The sequence below is a fragment of the Camponotus floridanus genome, unplaced genomic scaffold (genome assembly GCF_003227725.1).
Source record: "Camponotus floridanus strain SB8 unplaced genomic scaffold, Cflo_v7.5 scaffold262, whole genome shotgun sequence".
NCBI lineage: Eukaryota > Metazoa > Arthropoda > Insecta > Hymenoptera > Formicidae > Camponotus > Camponotus floridanus.
The window spans coordinates 39230-56724 of NW_020229395.1; the positions used below are offsets into that span (position 1 = coordinate 39230).

General features: G+C 39.3%; 1 protein-coding gene across 2 annotated transcripts in view; it reads left to right on the plus strand.

The window, feature by feature from the left end:
* LOC105256420 overlaps nucleotides 1–17495 on the plus strand; it is a 70727-nt gene that overhangs the window by 15062 nt on the left and 38170 nt on the right. The window contains exon 1 of one of the 2 annotated variants that reach the window (XM_011266302.3): nucleotides 3168–4002. The exons of the other annotated variant lie outside the window; for it this stretch is intronic. The gene's annotated coding sequence lies outside the window, so the exon portion shown is untranslated. Of the gene's footprint in view, nucleotides 1–3167; nucleotides 4003–17495 lie in introns of those variants that run through there. 2 annotated transcript variants of the gene reach the window in all.

Here is a 17495-nt window from a genome sequence, read left to right on the forward strand (position 1 = left end):
CACGCTCGTGGGCGCGTACGAAAAGTGCGTGTCTCCATCCACACGAATATACATACGAATAATGAATATAATTGGACATTTAATAGGCACTTTAAACCGCGCGCATATATTGACAAATGGTAATTAAAAACTACACGTTTTTCCGGATGCATGTTTTCACGGATTCATTCTCGCATTGTAAGGGAAATAAAGAAATAATTAAGTTTATTAAGAAACAATTAAATTTATTAATTTTGTTTATACAAACTTAACTTAATTAGTATAGATAGACATAAATAGAGATAGACAGATGTTTATTGTCGCTCTGGGACACATAATTCTCTCAGGCGTTATATCCGCTTCTATACAATACAGTGTACAGCGTAAATACGGTATTCGCAAAATAATCTGTGTAAATTAAATTTATACTTATTAATTCGTTATAATTCTTCAAAGAAAAGATAATGTGCAAATACGTAAAAAAATTTCGGGAAAGTTACATTTGTTATAAAATTACTTTCTGTCGCATCCCTGGATGCTTCGATATTCTCAAAGTAAGCATCCCTAATCTCATCTTCACAAGATAAAGTTCGAATTATCGATTATAACCGAAGACTATTATTATTTTTTTTTTCGATTTTTAGAGGGTTGCTCCGTCTTTCGGCAGGCGCCGTGTTGTCGGCGCAAATCGATCCACGAGATGCGATTATTTATTCAAACGGAATATTTAGCGCGTTCAGTTACACCAAGGCGATTACTTTGGGGAAAATACTCATCGTCGCTTCATAGTTCGTCATCAGTCAATTAAATTATTTTATTCTCTTTCTCTCTCTAGACAGATTATTCTTACGCGTTCGCCGTCAAAGAGAATAACTCTTTCGACGCTACCGCAAAGAGAATCAAACGGCATCGAAACGTTGCAAAATAAAATAATATCAAAAGGCTCTCTTTTTCTCTCTTTTTCTTTGGAGAAATTGTTTCTCTCCTTAATACTAGTTCTTTGTTAATTCCGCGAGTTTCTATACGCGATTCGGATATAAAGAACGTTTTCATACCGCGCTTTAATTATTCAATATCCGAGAATAAATTCACCTTTGTGATTCGTTACCTAATTAATTCAAGTGGCAAATAGCCGGAATCGATAATTTCTACCCGGATAATTAAACGCGGATTTTGTCTCTTATTGTTGAAGCTAATTATTATTGGCTTCTCTCTTGAATAAATTAAGACAAGTTGATCGCCACACCGCGGAAATAAAAATCCCGTGAAAACTCGCACATAAAGCTCTCTCATATGTGTAATAATCGAACGTTGGAGAAATTTTGTAACGTGTGCGATTCGTATTACTATTCTTTTTCTTAGCACGCGAGCGTCTCTCATAAAATCTGCGTCTAGAGACACGGAAGATGGTCCATTTATACGTATTTGATTGCCAGGCAGTTTTAAGAGAGGGCCATTTACGTAGAAGCGCGAGACAAGCGCGGTCCGACTAGAGGCAAGAAACTGGGTCGAGTAATGTCTCCGACGTTCTTTCCTCTTTTTCCTCCTTTCTTGCTTTTTCTTTTCTTCTCTAAAGCGTTCTTGACTGTTCGCGCGCGCACTATGCTCTCTTAGCGTATAATAACCGGACCGTGGTGGGCGCGCGTCCGCGCGCATCCCGAACACGAAAGTTCGCTAATGCAGTCGGAATTTCCAATTCGAGGCAAACTTTTTGCCGCGTCGCTCGTTAAAAAATTCCTCGCCACAAACGTGCGAGCTGAATTTTTCATAAAAATATCTTCGTGAGCCTCCGCCGCCGCCGCGGATCCCCGCAGAGTTCATCGGCGACGTCGGTCTCGCCTGGGCTCTCAGTCTGGGTTTTACCCACCCTCTTCCCGGTCGCCGAAAAATTCCATATAGGAACTTATGGTATCGAGAAAAATCCGCATGGATCCAAATATATTCCGATGGGATTTCTATCCGATTTTATCCGCTCTTATCCAGTTACCTATCCCTCGATACTATCCGGCTTAATATGAAACCTTCTCCGAAAGCGTGGCACGCTTTTCTCGACATCAGCCGCTTTCCGCACATCTCTCTCTTTTAAATGCATTGTGATATATCTGTTTTTTTTTTTGCTTATTCGAAAGTAATGAACGCGAAAAGGATTACGAGAGTGCTTAATGCGAAACGCTCTCTCGTGTGTTATAATCTGCAACCCTTAATATGTCAGTACGTTGGAGTTTTGCGCGACACGCTCTTCTCAAGCTTAACCTACACCCGATTCCCTTCAGGGATCGCATCATTTATCATCGTATTCGAGATTAAGAGGCATTCGAAAAGGTGTGCGAGGTTCTAAGACTCGAGAGTAAGCGCGCGTCTCGATCTTCAGCCGGCGCCCCTTGATTCGTCAATACCTTCGGCCACCAGCGCGCGACTACGTCCAGAGCTCTTCGTCCGAAAAGGGCCCCACGAGGAATATCGTCGTTTCCGTCTCTAGCCCTCGCGGAAGTGGTCGCAATTAACCGCGGCATTCCTACATATTTTCGAGACTTCTTCGTCGTCATGCTCGACAGCCGCGACGCGAGCATCATCCCACCCGTCGAGTAATGGCCCGCGCGCTCATTACCGGATCAATTCGTCGATTCGCGCCTTCGTCCGACAGCCGCGAGCGGCCGAGGTGCCGTTACATCCGTGTACGGCACTGGGATCCGGAAGGGGATGTTCGCGCGAGTGGTGGGGCACGAGCAGCTGGGGCGGCCTGGAGCTCGGGAGTCGCGAGCCCGCGGTACCTACGCCGCGCCAGGTCTGGGTTTGGCCGGGTCGCGACAACGGCGGCGGGTGGAAGTAGAGGTGGAGGTGGATACGGTGGCGGTGATGAGGATGGTAGTGGCAGCGGCGCGGATGCTGCGCAAGCAGGGGTGAGCGAAAACGAGCCAGCCTGGCGCGGCGACGGCGGCCGACTAGCGGCCGAACAAGCGGAGCGAGCGAGCGCGCGCGAGACCACCGGGCTTGGCGAGCCACCCCCGTTTTGCCATCAACCCCGTCGTCCCCCGAGCGCCTACGTCGCTCTTTACCCCGCGTCATCCCTTCGTTCGCCGCCCTTCTCCTCCGCCTCTGCCTCCTCTTCCTCCTCTTTCCTCCGCCGCCGTCGCCGCTGCCGCTGCCGCCGCATCCTATATTCGCTCCTACTCCTTCTCCGACGCGTTTTGGCCGCCCCGTTCGGTTCGTTCTACTACTGCGTTCGTCCGTTCGTTCGTTCGTACGTTCGCGTATCCCTGGCCGACGGAGCTCGTGCAGAGTGCTCGCTAACGTCTGCGAGACCCGTCTCGCTCGTCGCGCACGACTTCGTACGGCGAATATTCAGCTCGCTATCGTCGTGCGCGAGCGTAATCCTTTTCATCCCGAAAATTGCGAATTTCCGAAGCTTTCGCAGCGCCTCAAACAGATCTCCAACCAGTCCTCGCCCTTCGTTCTTTTCCGGCCCGATGGCTTAACCGGCCGGTCGAGAAAAAAAAAGAGGTACCTGGTTTTTACTCGGGTGACAACGACGAGAAGGAAGGGATCTTTTACGACACGGAATCCGCGATATCTCGCTCGTCTTGTCGCGCGACGTGCGTGATCCTCGCGCGAAAGATACATTACATACACGTCATGCTACGCGTCTGTCATCGGTGAGGGAAGTCGTGTTGTGATACAGTCGCGCTGCTGGATCAGTGCCACGTTGAAGACCGTCGCCAATGACAATGTCGTGGATAACGACGACGACGACAATGACGACGACGACAGTGTCTGGCGCGAAAAGCGACGACGGTGATGGAAAATTGAGTGCGCAGTGATTCGAGGGAAGAACTGCTACGACGACTGAAAACTGCGTGCGTGTGAATGCGTGGCAGCGTACGTGTGTGCGCGCGCGTTCATCACAATCAGGACACGCGTGCACCGTGTCGCGCGTACTCTCGACGACGTCCTGCTCGTCGTTGAGACCAACCCTCCTCTTGGTACACCTAAGTGAGGCGTTCAACGTGGCCGATCCTTGGACATGTAAGTAACACGACGCTGACACGACGCGGTCAACGGCGGTCAAAGGCGCAGCGACCGCCCGCGAGCGCGACACCCCCGTTTTCATCCCCCCGTGCGCGCAGCTGGCCGCGCGCGCGAGCGTGCTCGCCTTTGTTTGCCCTTCCGCGTTCTCCCTCAGGGCCGAATACAGAACGACGGATTGTTAGCCGCAGATCGTATATGTGCGATCAATTCGGATCCTATTATGGATTCAGGATTTCCGTGCAATAATGGAGCGCGTTGTAGCTGGGGAGAGAAGCTCGGGAACACACCGATGAGCGCTTTGATATAATTACACTGCAGAAGGGTCGAAGACCTATTAAGATCCATTTATATCGTTTCCGGACATCTCTATCTCGTGACGGATATAAGATTATCCCTTGATGCTCTTGCTGTAGATATTGTAAAAAGGAATAGACGAGAATTTCAACAAGCGTAGAATTAAAAAAATGTACAAATAAATTTTTAGATCTGGTTGTATCGTTCGTCTATTACGTATACATGTATGTAAACATGACTTTTGAAATTCGATTCTTTACAGTTCAGTACAACACGAAATTGAACTGCTTCCTATACATGATTGGAATTGCTACTGTAATTCGATGCGAAGCTCTGCCCGTTTGTACACGCGCTGCAAAATTTACGGTTGCAACGTTCGATACAACGTTTTCGATGGGCGGTTCATCTTCGTATCCGGCTCGCAATTTTTCTGAGCCGACAGAAAAATCGGTCAAGCCGTGCACGGTCCGAAAGTCCCGTTCACGCAAACTGGGTGAGAGATCGATTTGTTTGGCGGACAGCGTGTGATACTGACAGAACTCGAGCACGCGAGTAAACACTCGAACGGGGCTGCGTGTGTCGAAGGATCAGGGAGTAGCTGGAATCAAGGGGAAACGGGGGTGAGCTGGACGACGACAGAGTGAGAGAAGGGTGTGTGACGAGACAGGGCGACCGATAGGTCGAACGGGTGGTCTACTCCGGGAAAAAGAATTCGATGTAATCGCCCTGAGCTTTCCTCGAGAGCTCGGATCGACGGGAGGCAGGATAGCTGACTCGGGTTACGAGAGACTTCGGGTTTCCTTCTCTGGATTCTCTCGCCGCGGGGGAAAAACGCGCATCTCGTCGCGAAAGATTGAAGGAATCCAAGGAGATTTGTCGGGCATCGCCCACGTAAAAGAGACTTTGATATCGATATCGTGTTAGTGACTTATCTGAAAGCGAATCTCTTTCCAAAAACTTTCGGCAATGTGTTTCATACTAACTACTACGTCACAGAAAATGATACGTATAAATGAATATATATATATAAAAAAGAATCTGATCGCAATGTCTAATCTCCACAGTTTACAATAATATTAGGAAATTAAATTCACGTTTTTTTTTTATTGTGCTTGCTTCTTAAAATTTTCAGGATTTATTCAATTATTGGAAATAATATAAGTCTTGGTAAATACAGACATTTGCAGAGTCAAGAGAGATTTTGCATTGTTAAAAATTTCTGTGAAATATATTGGTCACATTTTAGTCTTTTATTTTCGAAAGAAATATATTTGTAAATTTATTTTGTTTTATACAAGAACCATCTAGTTAGCGCCGACATACAAAGTGAAACACTGTTACTTTAATGGTAGGAATCCGACCTTCCATGGTTCGTAACACAGTAAATGTTTCAAGGTGCTAAAGTGCGTTTTTATCAAAGAACACAAGTCCGTATGCTATTCGTATGCAAAAAGAAGTTCTTGAAATATTTAAGTAGTCTTTTAATTACTCGACGAGTGTTTTAAGTGATTATATAAAATTATAAATTATGAAATATAAATTAATAATAAATTAATAATAATATTTTTATTTTATTTGTATATTAAATATCGATTCGTGTTACTTGTAATGAAAATATTTTTAACATTCAATGCATTTTATTAAAATTTAGTGCACAACTCGAAAGATTAAATTTAAAGCTCTATCGTAATTAGTGCAAGTTTTAGTGAATGAATAAGAAATATCTTTATAAAACGAGAGGTAATATATAACGAGATCTTTATATAACGAGAGGTAATATATCTTTATCATTTTGCATCTCTGTTGTAATCGTGATCAGGAACATGTGGTGTTGGCAGAAAACCAACGATTGATTGGTGTAAATTCGGGTAAAATTTGTTCTCGGATATATCTCTCTCAACGTTGCCTGTCAATTCTCTGTCAGTTTCTGCTAAGCTGAAGAAGAGACGTGCGAATTTATTCAGAGATTTTTTAGAATATATATTTTTTTAGGATATATATTTTCTTTCCTGTTGAAACATTCTCTCTTCTCTGTTTCCAATTATATTATACCTAAATTTTAAAAAATATTAGAAAAAATTTGATTTTTAAATGTATATTGCTATCGATTGTTCTCTCTCTTTCTTTGCAAAATCAATTCTAAAATATGATCGTAAGTGAGAAATAAAATTTCAACATATTACTATTTTGCAATTATATGATAGGAATACAATTCGAAAGAGATTAATACTAGTCACTTTATGAACTGTTCACTTGCCGCACGAGAGATTACCTAAGTTACGTGCTCATAATAGTCCATTTTTGCCTCGAGCGAAAAGCAGTGCTTAACTTCCATCACGCGTGCTTACTTTTGCTAAATACATAATCCAATTAGATCAGCCCGTGCGTGATATTGCATTCACAATTCATTATCGTGAAATTAATATTGTATCATATTCTATATTATTGGCTTCATCTATTACATCTATTAATTCTCATTTATTATTGGACGGATATGAAACAGATAGGCATTAAATTATATTGCAATGAATTATTAATACGGCGCAATCAACTTAATACTTCTTTATTCTCTTTAAGTCGGGTTAATCAACCCTTTCCTAAAGATCGGAATAAAAATAATCGAGTTATCTCTATATGCACGTCCACAATATTAGTTTGAAACGTAATTCACTCGGGACCGTCTTCACGAACTTTACTCTCAATCGCGATAATAAACGCAACGTGCGCGGCCGAGTTGCTCGGGGAGCGTTCAACGTGCGCATTTAACTCTGGTTTAGATAGAGAGCACAGTTTCCATTCATCAAACTGCGAATCCGACAAATATGTGTGGTCGTTAGTAAGCACTCCTAGAAAGTGCCGTCTAATACGCTTTTCGGTTGGTCCGGCGAACGAAATCCGCGCTCACGTTTCCGGTTTCACTTCATCCGAAGGATCACGCGCATCGTCGATCATTGCTGCTAAAAAGCTAACTTTGAAATTTTCTAAGTGACTTTAAATATCTTCGCTGAAACTTCGCCTCTCCTTGGAACTTCCAATTTTTCGCATTTTTAATGAGATTTCGAAACGAATATGTATACACGAATATGTATAAAAAAAGTTCTTTACGATCATCACTTCTATCTGATGGTCTTCGCACGCGAATTAATTTCTTCTGAGTGAAAACAGAGAGTTACAAATTATAAATATGATTTATTATTAGTAATTTTCCTAGCGTAACTTTGCATACACGCACGACACTATAGCAATATAATTCTACAATTCGATTGTCTTCGTTTTTCTCGGGATCAACATATCGGATCAGGAATGTATCTCGTATCACGTATCGTGCATAAGAACGAGGTATTCGCGGGATGTGTCTTTCGGGAACAGGATGTACAAGGAAACGAGCGATTCTGGCAACAGTGACGCGAGATCGATCGTCTGCTTCCGAAATGCTTTGGGATGTGGTCTTCCATATCCAAAACGCGTGTTCGGCTTTCTCGATGAACGAAATATATTTGAAATATATAAATTAAAAATGTATTAAATGGACATCGACGTATTTCCATTATAAAATCATAACGATTAACAAGATAATCATATATAATATGGTAACACAATCTCAATTTATGAAATAAATTTTAAAATCTCTTAATTTATTAATATATTGATATAATAATATGTATAATATGTTTAATAATCTCTTTATGATCGTTATTTTTACAAATGCATTTAAAAATATTATCGGACGGATTATTTCGTTTGTAATTAATTGTAAGACAATTGGTGCAATTTAAAAATCGCGAAATATCCCGTTTATAACAATTAAAAAAAATATTTTCGCATGATGTTCACGAAATGTTAACAAATTATTGTATATTTTTTTACGGGAGTACGCTAACCTGTTACATCAAAATTCGTTTTCACTGACGTATATATTACAAAACTTTGGACGCAATTTCATTTATGAAGTTCAGTTCGGATAACAGTTCGTTACAGTTGTGGAAATACGGATTCATAAGCGTTCAAAATGTAAATGCAATATATTAAATTTTCCATTTGTTTTAAAAGATGATAAATTTGAATGGTCCACGATTTAATTTGGCGTATTATGGACGTTGTGTGATATGTTGTGCCGATCTAACTTATGACAAAACCAGATGTGCTAAACTTGGCAAGTTCTCGCGCGTGAATTCATCCTAATGGGAAGCGGCTCGTCGCTCTCGATATGCGCACAATCGAATAATCTGACGAGCGGAAGGAACGTTACCGGCGTTACTACAAGTTCCTGATCTTATGCTAGTCTGATAGTTAACTTCGACCTGGAAGTAACTAGTTAGTGTACAACGTAACACGGGAGTGGTTTAACGTTCGTCGATTTTACGCATAGTACCATCAGGCAATAGTTAGCCTGTATTGATAGTATGAAGCATTAATTAAACTGTATTAACGCTACATATGAAATATAATTGTATTTAAAAAACTCTTTAAATTTACATAATTTCTACAATTTAATAAATTTGCTCAATGTAATTAATTAATAATAATATAAGCAATTAACATGCATGGATAGAAAAGGCACGTCCAACGATATCACAGACAAAAATAATAATAAAAATAAAAAGAATATATGTAATTTAAAAAAATATGATTGTACTATAATATACATTATGCATGTAGCATATATAATGAAAAGGATATTGAAATATGAGTAGAGAATGAAATATTGATATAAATTTATATTACTATTCAAATAGTGTTCAAATAAAAAGCGAAGAATATAATGATATTTTATAGATGAATATTTAAAGCAATTAATTTTTTTGTTGTACAGCTACATTTGATTAATTATTGAAAGCTCATTCGATCGCTAACATAACTTCTGTGCGTAATTTGTAATTTCTGATTATTGATATCGTAATATATGCTAGTATTTAGGAAGCGGAACTTAAATCGATTTGTCCCATTTCAAGCGCTGCCCAATCAAGGAACAGACTCCACAGTTGAATAGTAGTCGTGCAACTTGCAGAATCGAATGCCCACTCTATATCCATTAACTCACACCGGCGCGCGACGAGAATAATGCAAATTTTGATTCGTCGGAATCCAATGGCATATTTGTAATGTAAATTAATACGGATCGGGAGACGCGAGGCGAACAAAACCGATGACGTTTATCGTATTGTTTCAGCACTTTTTTCCATGGCAATTAGCGAATAGTCGTATGTCGGCGCGCGGTTTATTCGCGCGTTTTTCGTAAAAAGATCGAATTTATCTACTTGTGAAAAAAAAGAGAGAATGAGCGATCGCGTAACTACACAGTGCACGTCTAAAATAACGTTTAGTTAACTGCATACGTACTCACACAGACGAGAATTTCCATTAAACACATTTCAAAGAAATACGTTTTCGTGCTATATGTGCCGACAATTTAAATAGCCATTTTCAAGCTCTGCCTTTTCTACTTAATTCTATATCCCCTTCAATATAGCCGTTATACGCGTATAATATTATCTATAAATTCCAAAATCATATAGAGTGCATTGAATATAACGATAGCAAAAACACCGTAAAGCAAAACATTGAATATAAATCTGGAAAATGGCTGCAACATATTCTTCTCATATTCTTAATGTGCCTCGCGGCACATTACGCGTAATTTCCATTTACAGAGCGTTTTACATATGGAAGCACTCGACGCTGATTATCTCCGTATACGTAGAGTAGCTTCCGAGGAAAAGATTGAGAATTAATCCCGATGTCACGTTTCGCTGAAGCCGAGCGGCGCGTTTCGAGGCGACATAACGTAAATCGCGCGAGATTTCTCCAAGCGACAGGTTTACGCTAGTTTTGCTGCACTCGCGTCGTCATCGTTGTTTTCAAGCTCTGTTTTTCAAATCCTGGAGCAGTCGGTTTAACGGCAATCCGAGAGTATAAGCCTGCACGGGAACGAGGGAGAGAGAGAGAGAGAGGTAGAGGGAGAAGAAGAGAGGGAATTTGTCAAATCGATTTCACGTCGCGAAGTTACGCAAATCTCGTGCTATTTCTAAAGGGCAATCCGACCAATTATACGGAAACGTGCGGACCGACACTATTCGTCGCTTTGGCTAACGGGCTAATGCAAATTTCGGTTTGTCGAAAGCTGTGAGCAAAGCCGTAATGCAAATCAGTGCAAATTAATGCGAATCGTAGGTGAAACCGACAGGCCGATAAAGTTTTTAAACGCGTCGCCAATGGGGAACGGACGCCCCCGGGTCGCCCCGTCGCTTTGTATCCTCTTTCGCCTGACTAAACAATATGGTAATACCACTTACATTGCACGCGATCGTGTACACATTCCTGCAAGTAATTACAAGTACTCCGCGTGTATGCTTCAATTAGGAGGGTAACTAAAAAAAAAGTAAAGCTACAAGCGCTATAACTTCTTACGTGGAAGAGTTCGCCGAGCACGACGTTTAAGCGCCTTCACTGCACCCTTGACAGCCATTTTTCGCCCTTATACAGAATGCTCCGGGAGAAACCCGGGATTTTGAAAATACAGTATTTAAGAGACTTTAATGAGAAAACTTTGCCGACCGAAACTTATTTCGTGAAAGATTCTTAACGAACAAAAAAGATTTTACAAAATGTTATCACATACATATATTATGTATTATAAGTTAATGTTAGAAAACATCTACTCTCTTTCTCTCTCTGTCGGATAATTTTGTTATTATCTTGGTAATAAAAGGATTTATAAAATAGATGACAAAATGCAAATTTAAATCAAAGACGTACAGGAATAAGAAATATTTTCGAGTTACAATTATTGAATGCATTTATATAATTTTTATTATAAGAAAAAACCTAATTTCTCACTGTGTGAACTTATTTAAGTAACTGATTTTAAAAAATTGACAATTTTTTAGGTGATCTGAAATTTGTATTTTACAATGTTGCGCGTAACATTAGCTAATTTCCTCTATCAAGGAAATATAACATGTGGTAATTTGATTTTTATACAATTTATGACAACTCAAATGAACTCAAATGAAATGTTGATATAATAGAGAAAGAATTACTTTATTAAATGGCGGTAATTTAATAAATAAGTAAACAAGTTCCGTGAATAAACATTGACCGGAAAGGTCTTGAATGTGCAAATCTTGAAAAATGCACATAATTCATTTTATAAGTAACGGTCATTATTGGGGATAAAAAATTAAAAGTCAAATAGAGCGGAGATTATATTGTGTGTTTGCTCTTATATTTTATCATTTAAAATAAATGGAAAGGTAAATAAGAAGTTTGCCTGTACCTTTTGATTTGCCCATCGCGTTTTACGAGCGAGAATTTACAAAAATTTGCGCGTTCTGTTGATTTTATAAATGGAACAAGAAGAGCCGCATGATCGAATCTTGAAAAGATTTGCTTTTAAACATTGAAAAAGTACTCACAGTTAAAGGGTCAAAGCGAGAATGGCGGGACGACGTTTCTTTACGAGCGGTGAGTCGTAAAGCGTAACGATTTGATTAGTTTCTTTAGGATTTACATTTTACGTGCGGGTGCAACGACACAGCCAAGAAAAGGAGCAAAATGTACGTCATATCGCGACTGCCGAATAATAAATCATCCTAAGTCGTTCATTAGTATCGCGTGATCTTTAATCGCGCAAGGAAAATATTTAGTGAATAAATTTAGATTAAAGAGAACTTTGCAATACTATCGCTAATAGCCGTCATCGCTAAAATCGTTAATCAATGTTTACGTCTACGTAGTCACTTTGATTAACCTTTTCAACGTAACTGCATAAATTGTAGAGGGAAAAAGAAAGAGGGATTTCTCTTGGGATTAACATATACAAACTGACATAATGATAAAACGAACGTACATGATTACTTACTAATTTAATATATCTCTCTCCGATATTATAAAATATATATCTTTCATTCTTTTGAGAGATTTTCAATAATCTCAATGATGATGATTTTACAGCTGTTGTCACACATGTAAAAAGCTCTTCCTCTTAAAAATAATTATAAAAATGACTTGTATTCTCTTTTGTGTTCCTCTTCTATTCTTATCCAAGGATTGTAAAGCGATAAAGCCTTGTGCTCGGGCAAACAAACGGATACACACTTGTACATGTGTTCGCCTTGCAAATCCGGGATCGAAGTAAAGCATACTCGCAAGGACCAGGTATGTAGAATCTTCTTGCCTACATCCGCGTAGTCTCGTCGAACCTGTCCGCTACACAACGGATTCTCGTAGGCGAATGGCAGTCTATTACGGCGCGCGTAATCGACCGCTCGAACGGGTACGATTGTCAGAGCTGACAGCCTGACTCGAATCGAATCATCTCGGGCAGATAAGGCGATTGAAACCGTTTTACACGTCGTTCGCGCGCGAACGAGCTATCTATAGTGTACATACACACTGGCAACTTGGATGCTGCACTCGGGTTGCAGAGCGGCGTTGTATTTCGTATATATCTTCGTCCCGCGATCCGATATTCGTGATAATGTCGCGTTCCAGTTCCCCGGTGAACGTAAAACTCAAGTTACCTGCTTGATGTCGTAATTGTTGCTGTTATCATAAGTTTATTAATCATTACAAAATTCTTTTCCTTTTTAAACTGTTTCTTTATCGATAAATTCAAACATAATTTAATAATATGATAAATTAATGGGGAATAACGTTACATGTAATTTTTTAATCTAATTAATTGTATTATTATTGTAAAATCATGTAGCATATTATATAAGAAAAACGGAGCAAAAACAAAAAATGCAAATATTAGGATATATTTTCAAACATTATTATTATTATAAAATAAAAATTAAAAACATTATTTTTTGAAAAAATAATATTGCAAGTACAATACATCAAAGATGCATCAATCAGCTTTATAGAGACTTCAAATATCCACAGATTTTGAGTCTTAACGCAGCTGTCATCCGCACATTACTCAAAATTTTTTTACGAATTTCGTAGCAGCGATTTTTGCGATGACTTTTTCGCGTCTATTGTAAACGAGAGCAATTCGTCCTCGACCGCTCTCTTCAACCATTCACACGCCGTAGGCGAGAACGCGTCCCACGCTCGTCCTTCGTGCGGTGCTATTATGCAAATGAGATTTATCTAAAAATAGAAAAAAACGCGTAAGAGGAAGAGAACGCGATCTCAATTTTACCGGTTCGCCGATGTCCGCGTGAAAACGAGGTCGACGTAATTTCAGCGGAGCGCTCTCGTGTGTTTGGGTAAACGGCCAGCGAGATAAACCGCGTTGTGCTCCGCGATGCTAATTAAAAAAACGCCACGGTTATTACGCGTCATTGTTGCAGACGGCGTTGCAACGCGCTCGCATTTGCACAAACGATTCGTCGAGAACAATTGACCGAATCGCAGTTGAAAGACAATTGGGTTACGGTTAAAATATAAATAAAATATTGGCGACTACACGCGCAGAGATCCCATGATGGAACGGATTGACGGAATCTGAAAATGCGATGAAAAATAATTTATCCTTCTCGTTTTAATAAATAATTGTCGTTCAAGTTTTCCAGATTTTCGCCCAGAGAAAGAGGGAGGAAAAGAGAAACGAAATTTCGTTGTTACGGAACACTGAATTTTTCTATGGTTGAATTATTTGGAATAATCCATGAATTTTGTAACGCTCTCTTGCGCACTCGCGGTTTTACCACGATAACGAAGTCTTCGTAGAATTTCGTGCGGAATTTGAATCACCAATTACCATAATGCCGCAGATAGGACGTCAGTCTATCGACGATCAGTCAGTCAGAGCAGATTTTAAATGTACGTTAGCGATAATGCGCTTCGCGTAGTAGCTTTTCCGGCCCGACAAAAAAGGGATAACGTGATTCCATTCTCTCGTTATTAGCAAATAAATATTAATTAATAATGTTTTTGAAGGTACAAATCTGGGGTTTTAATTAAAAAGTTGTACAATTAAATAAACATGCAATAAAAACAAAAAAATTAATTCAAATAAATTATAAAGGAAATATATTTAACTTACGTGTAAGTAGGGACAATTGAAAAAATCTCTATGAAATTTATTTTTGTGAGAATTTACTCAGAGCTCTCTTTCAACAATATACAGTACAAATTCAACAAATTCTCCAACTTATCCCGAATTTGGAGTCGGGAAATATGATCACCCTTTGTACATTGCAAGTACATAAATAGTGCTCAAGCAGCCTAACTTATCTTCACAAGACGTCCTGTTTGAATTAGATTCAGACCTGCTCGTCTACAATCCTCGCTTTTCCTACCCTTCCTTCTTCTCCTGCTTCTTCTTCTCCTTCTCAAAGACACCAGCAGCTACTTTAGCGACAACTAATGCCAGTTCGACAGTTGGAGATCGATGGGGATGTAAAAGTATCGTCGGTCCACGTTTCGGAAAAAGAATAATTTCGCACCCGCGCGAGAGACGGTGATAAATCATTGCGTCGCTCGATCTTCGAAGGGAGGGAATACGGGAAGCCGCACCGCCATCGACGGTGCTCGTGCGAATTTTTCGCACAGGCGGACACAGACACCCGGCCAGATCCTTTCTCCACCCGTCATTGTAATTAGATATCCGAGCACGATGAATAACGATACTGAAATATCCATATTTTCCCCGGTTCTCTCCGTCGTTTCTTTCCGTTCTCGTCCTTTTTTTTTTCATTCGCCTGTTTTTTGTACTTTTTCTTTTCTTTTTTTTTTTCTTCTCTTGCGCGCCACTTTCCTGCCGTTTCCCGGCTCCCGATACGCTCGGTAAACCGAGATACAAAGTCCACTCACGTTTCCCGGCAAAACCGGGAAAGGTGCCGGGGAGAGGCGGGACTCCTCGAAAGGAACCCGAGAAAGTATCCCGTATTAAATTACAGACGAAAGGCGTAAATCTTTACGGAGTGAAAACTCCGACTCTCGCGTCGAAGTTTTAGTTTTTTAACTTCGGCGAGCCGGCCTTGTATAATGAACCGCCGGGCATTGGCGCAAAGATATATTGTATCCCGAGCGTACCGAGACGCGTCCGGATTTAAAAGACCGGGGGGATCTTCCGCTAGAAGGACCGCTTTTGCACGCGCGACGCGTCTTCTGCTTCGTGTGCATGTAGATGTGTACTAGATACGTCTCTCGTGTCTTTCTCGTTTCCTTCCTTTTCACGTTTCGAAACAAGATGATGAGTCAAGCATGAACGTATATCGCTATATCTACGATTTTGAAAGAGAAACAGTATGAGACATATCAGGGTACCAGATCTTTTCTTCTCGCTTAACACGTAATTGAATTAGTCAGAGTTACTATCTACTTCTTTTATCCCATAAAAGTATTTTTCTTTTACTTATTTGAGAGCGAAAAAAGTAACATTAACAATTAAATTGTTCATTTTTTAAACAATTTTATTCTAAAAATGTTAGGAATTAGTTTCATGATATTCTTTTTCATGTAGATAAATATTTGTATTCATTTTTTTTTAGAAATAGTAAAAGAATGAAATAATAATAGAATGTAATTTTTGAAAGATATTTTTAGAATTACAGCCTTTCCAAAGTGCTCTTTTATATATAATTTTTGTATTTGATGTATCAATTATTTATTTATGTATCAATTATTTATTTATGCACATTGAAAAATTAGATGATATTTCAAGAATTAAATTCAAGATATTTATTGGAAATGTAAGTTATAAACAAAGATACCGCTCATTTACTACATTGCCTCTGCAAAATGGCCGATGTAGGTATCGGAAATCCTTAACGTTTTACGTTGCACGCAGATCGTAAAGCTCTCGCAATTTCTCTGTACGAAATATAAATCATTAGCACCTTGAAAAACGGCCCTTTTAGCAAAATAATACAAGCTCGAGTACACGGTTAACAGATACTGACGCGTATTCCTCGTCGATATTCACGGAAGTGGGTAAATCAAGCTGGCATCGGAAAATCCGCTTTGAGTCTCCTTAATAAAATCGCAATCCCAGGAACGGTTTTCTGTCATTAATCTTTTTATCCGATCTTACCTCGCCAAAGCGTTTATTTCCTGTTCATCGCTGAGTTGCGTATTCATCGTCACAGAAGCTCTCAGCAGTATTAAGATCTCAAAAAGCTCTCTAGTTACAGAGTTCGATTATTAATTTCTTTTCCATTTATATCGGGAGTCTCGTATTTTCTTATATCTCGTTTTTTTCATTAGTTTCATCCCTCCCTTTTCCGTCCCCTTTGTTTTTTCTCATCTTTTTCCCTGTCTTTCTCTTTTTCTTTTGTTTCTATGTGTCCGATAAAGCGATTTGCCGCTCATCTTTATTCATTGTGCACCAGCGGGTTAGAGAGAGTATACATTGTATATTACTAGGACGCGGCTATTAATTCTCGTTTGACACTTCAAGACCGATGGGGTAGACATGTCTTGAGACTTTTTATGGGATTTCCATGATCGATTACCCCGTAGATTATGCGAGAACATATGTACTCCACGCGCGCGTCGTAACGTTTTCCTAACTAAATAAAGAGTCGGTGCTACTTTCTTTGTTCACGATAAAAGCCAGGATGCTACATAATGTATCAATGCGAATCTATCATACAACAAAAAGTCTCCTTTCTTGGCTTATTTAAATAACTAAAAACATCATTCAGCTCGAAAATAGATTTAATAATTAATCGCTATAAGATATTTTTTATTATTATCAAATCAGCTGTTTATTAGAATAAATTATTCACAAAAAATACAATTTTTTTATTAAATCAATATATTTTTAATTGGACGCGCATATGCAGCATGTTCTATTTCTACGCGAATTTTATGTCTTTAACGTCTTTAAGGACACGCTAGAGTAAAGCACATTACTCTCTAATAATGGGCATTAAAATATACGATAGTTGGAAGTAATGCTTTTAATAATTTAGACAACACCACAAGAAACGAATAAGATAGAAAACCACTAATGCTCAAAGTTACTTGGAAATTAAACTAAATATACTTGATGTTATATTTCTTATGTTAAGTCATGCTTGTTATATTCATTAACTGGAACTAATCGCAATCTCTTGAACTATAATTCTTGTTATAGATTCACATAAAATATTATCTCTTACAGCAATACGATTATATATAAATATATATAATATTATATGTAAATTTAGAAAAAATAGAAAATAGTTTTGAAATAAGCGTGAAATTTTTAATTATTTCAAAATGTCGAGTAAGATGAATGTGAAACTTAGCACTAA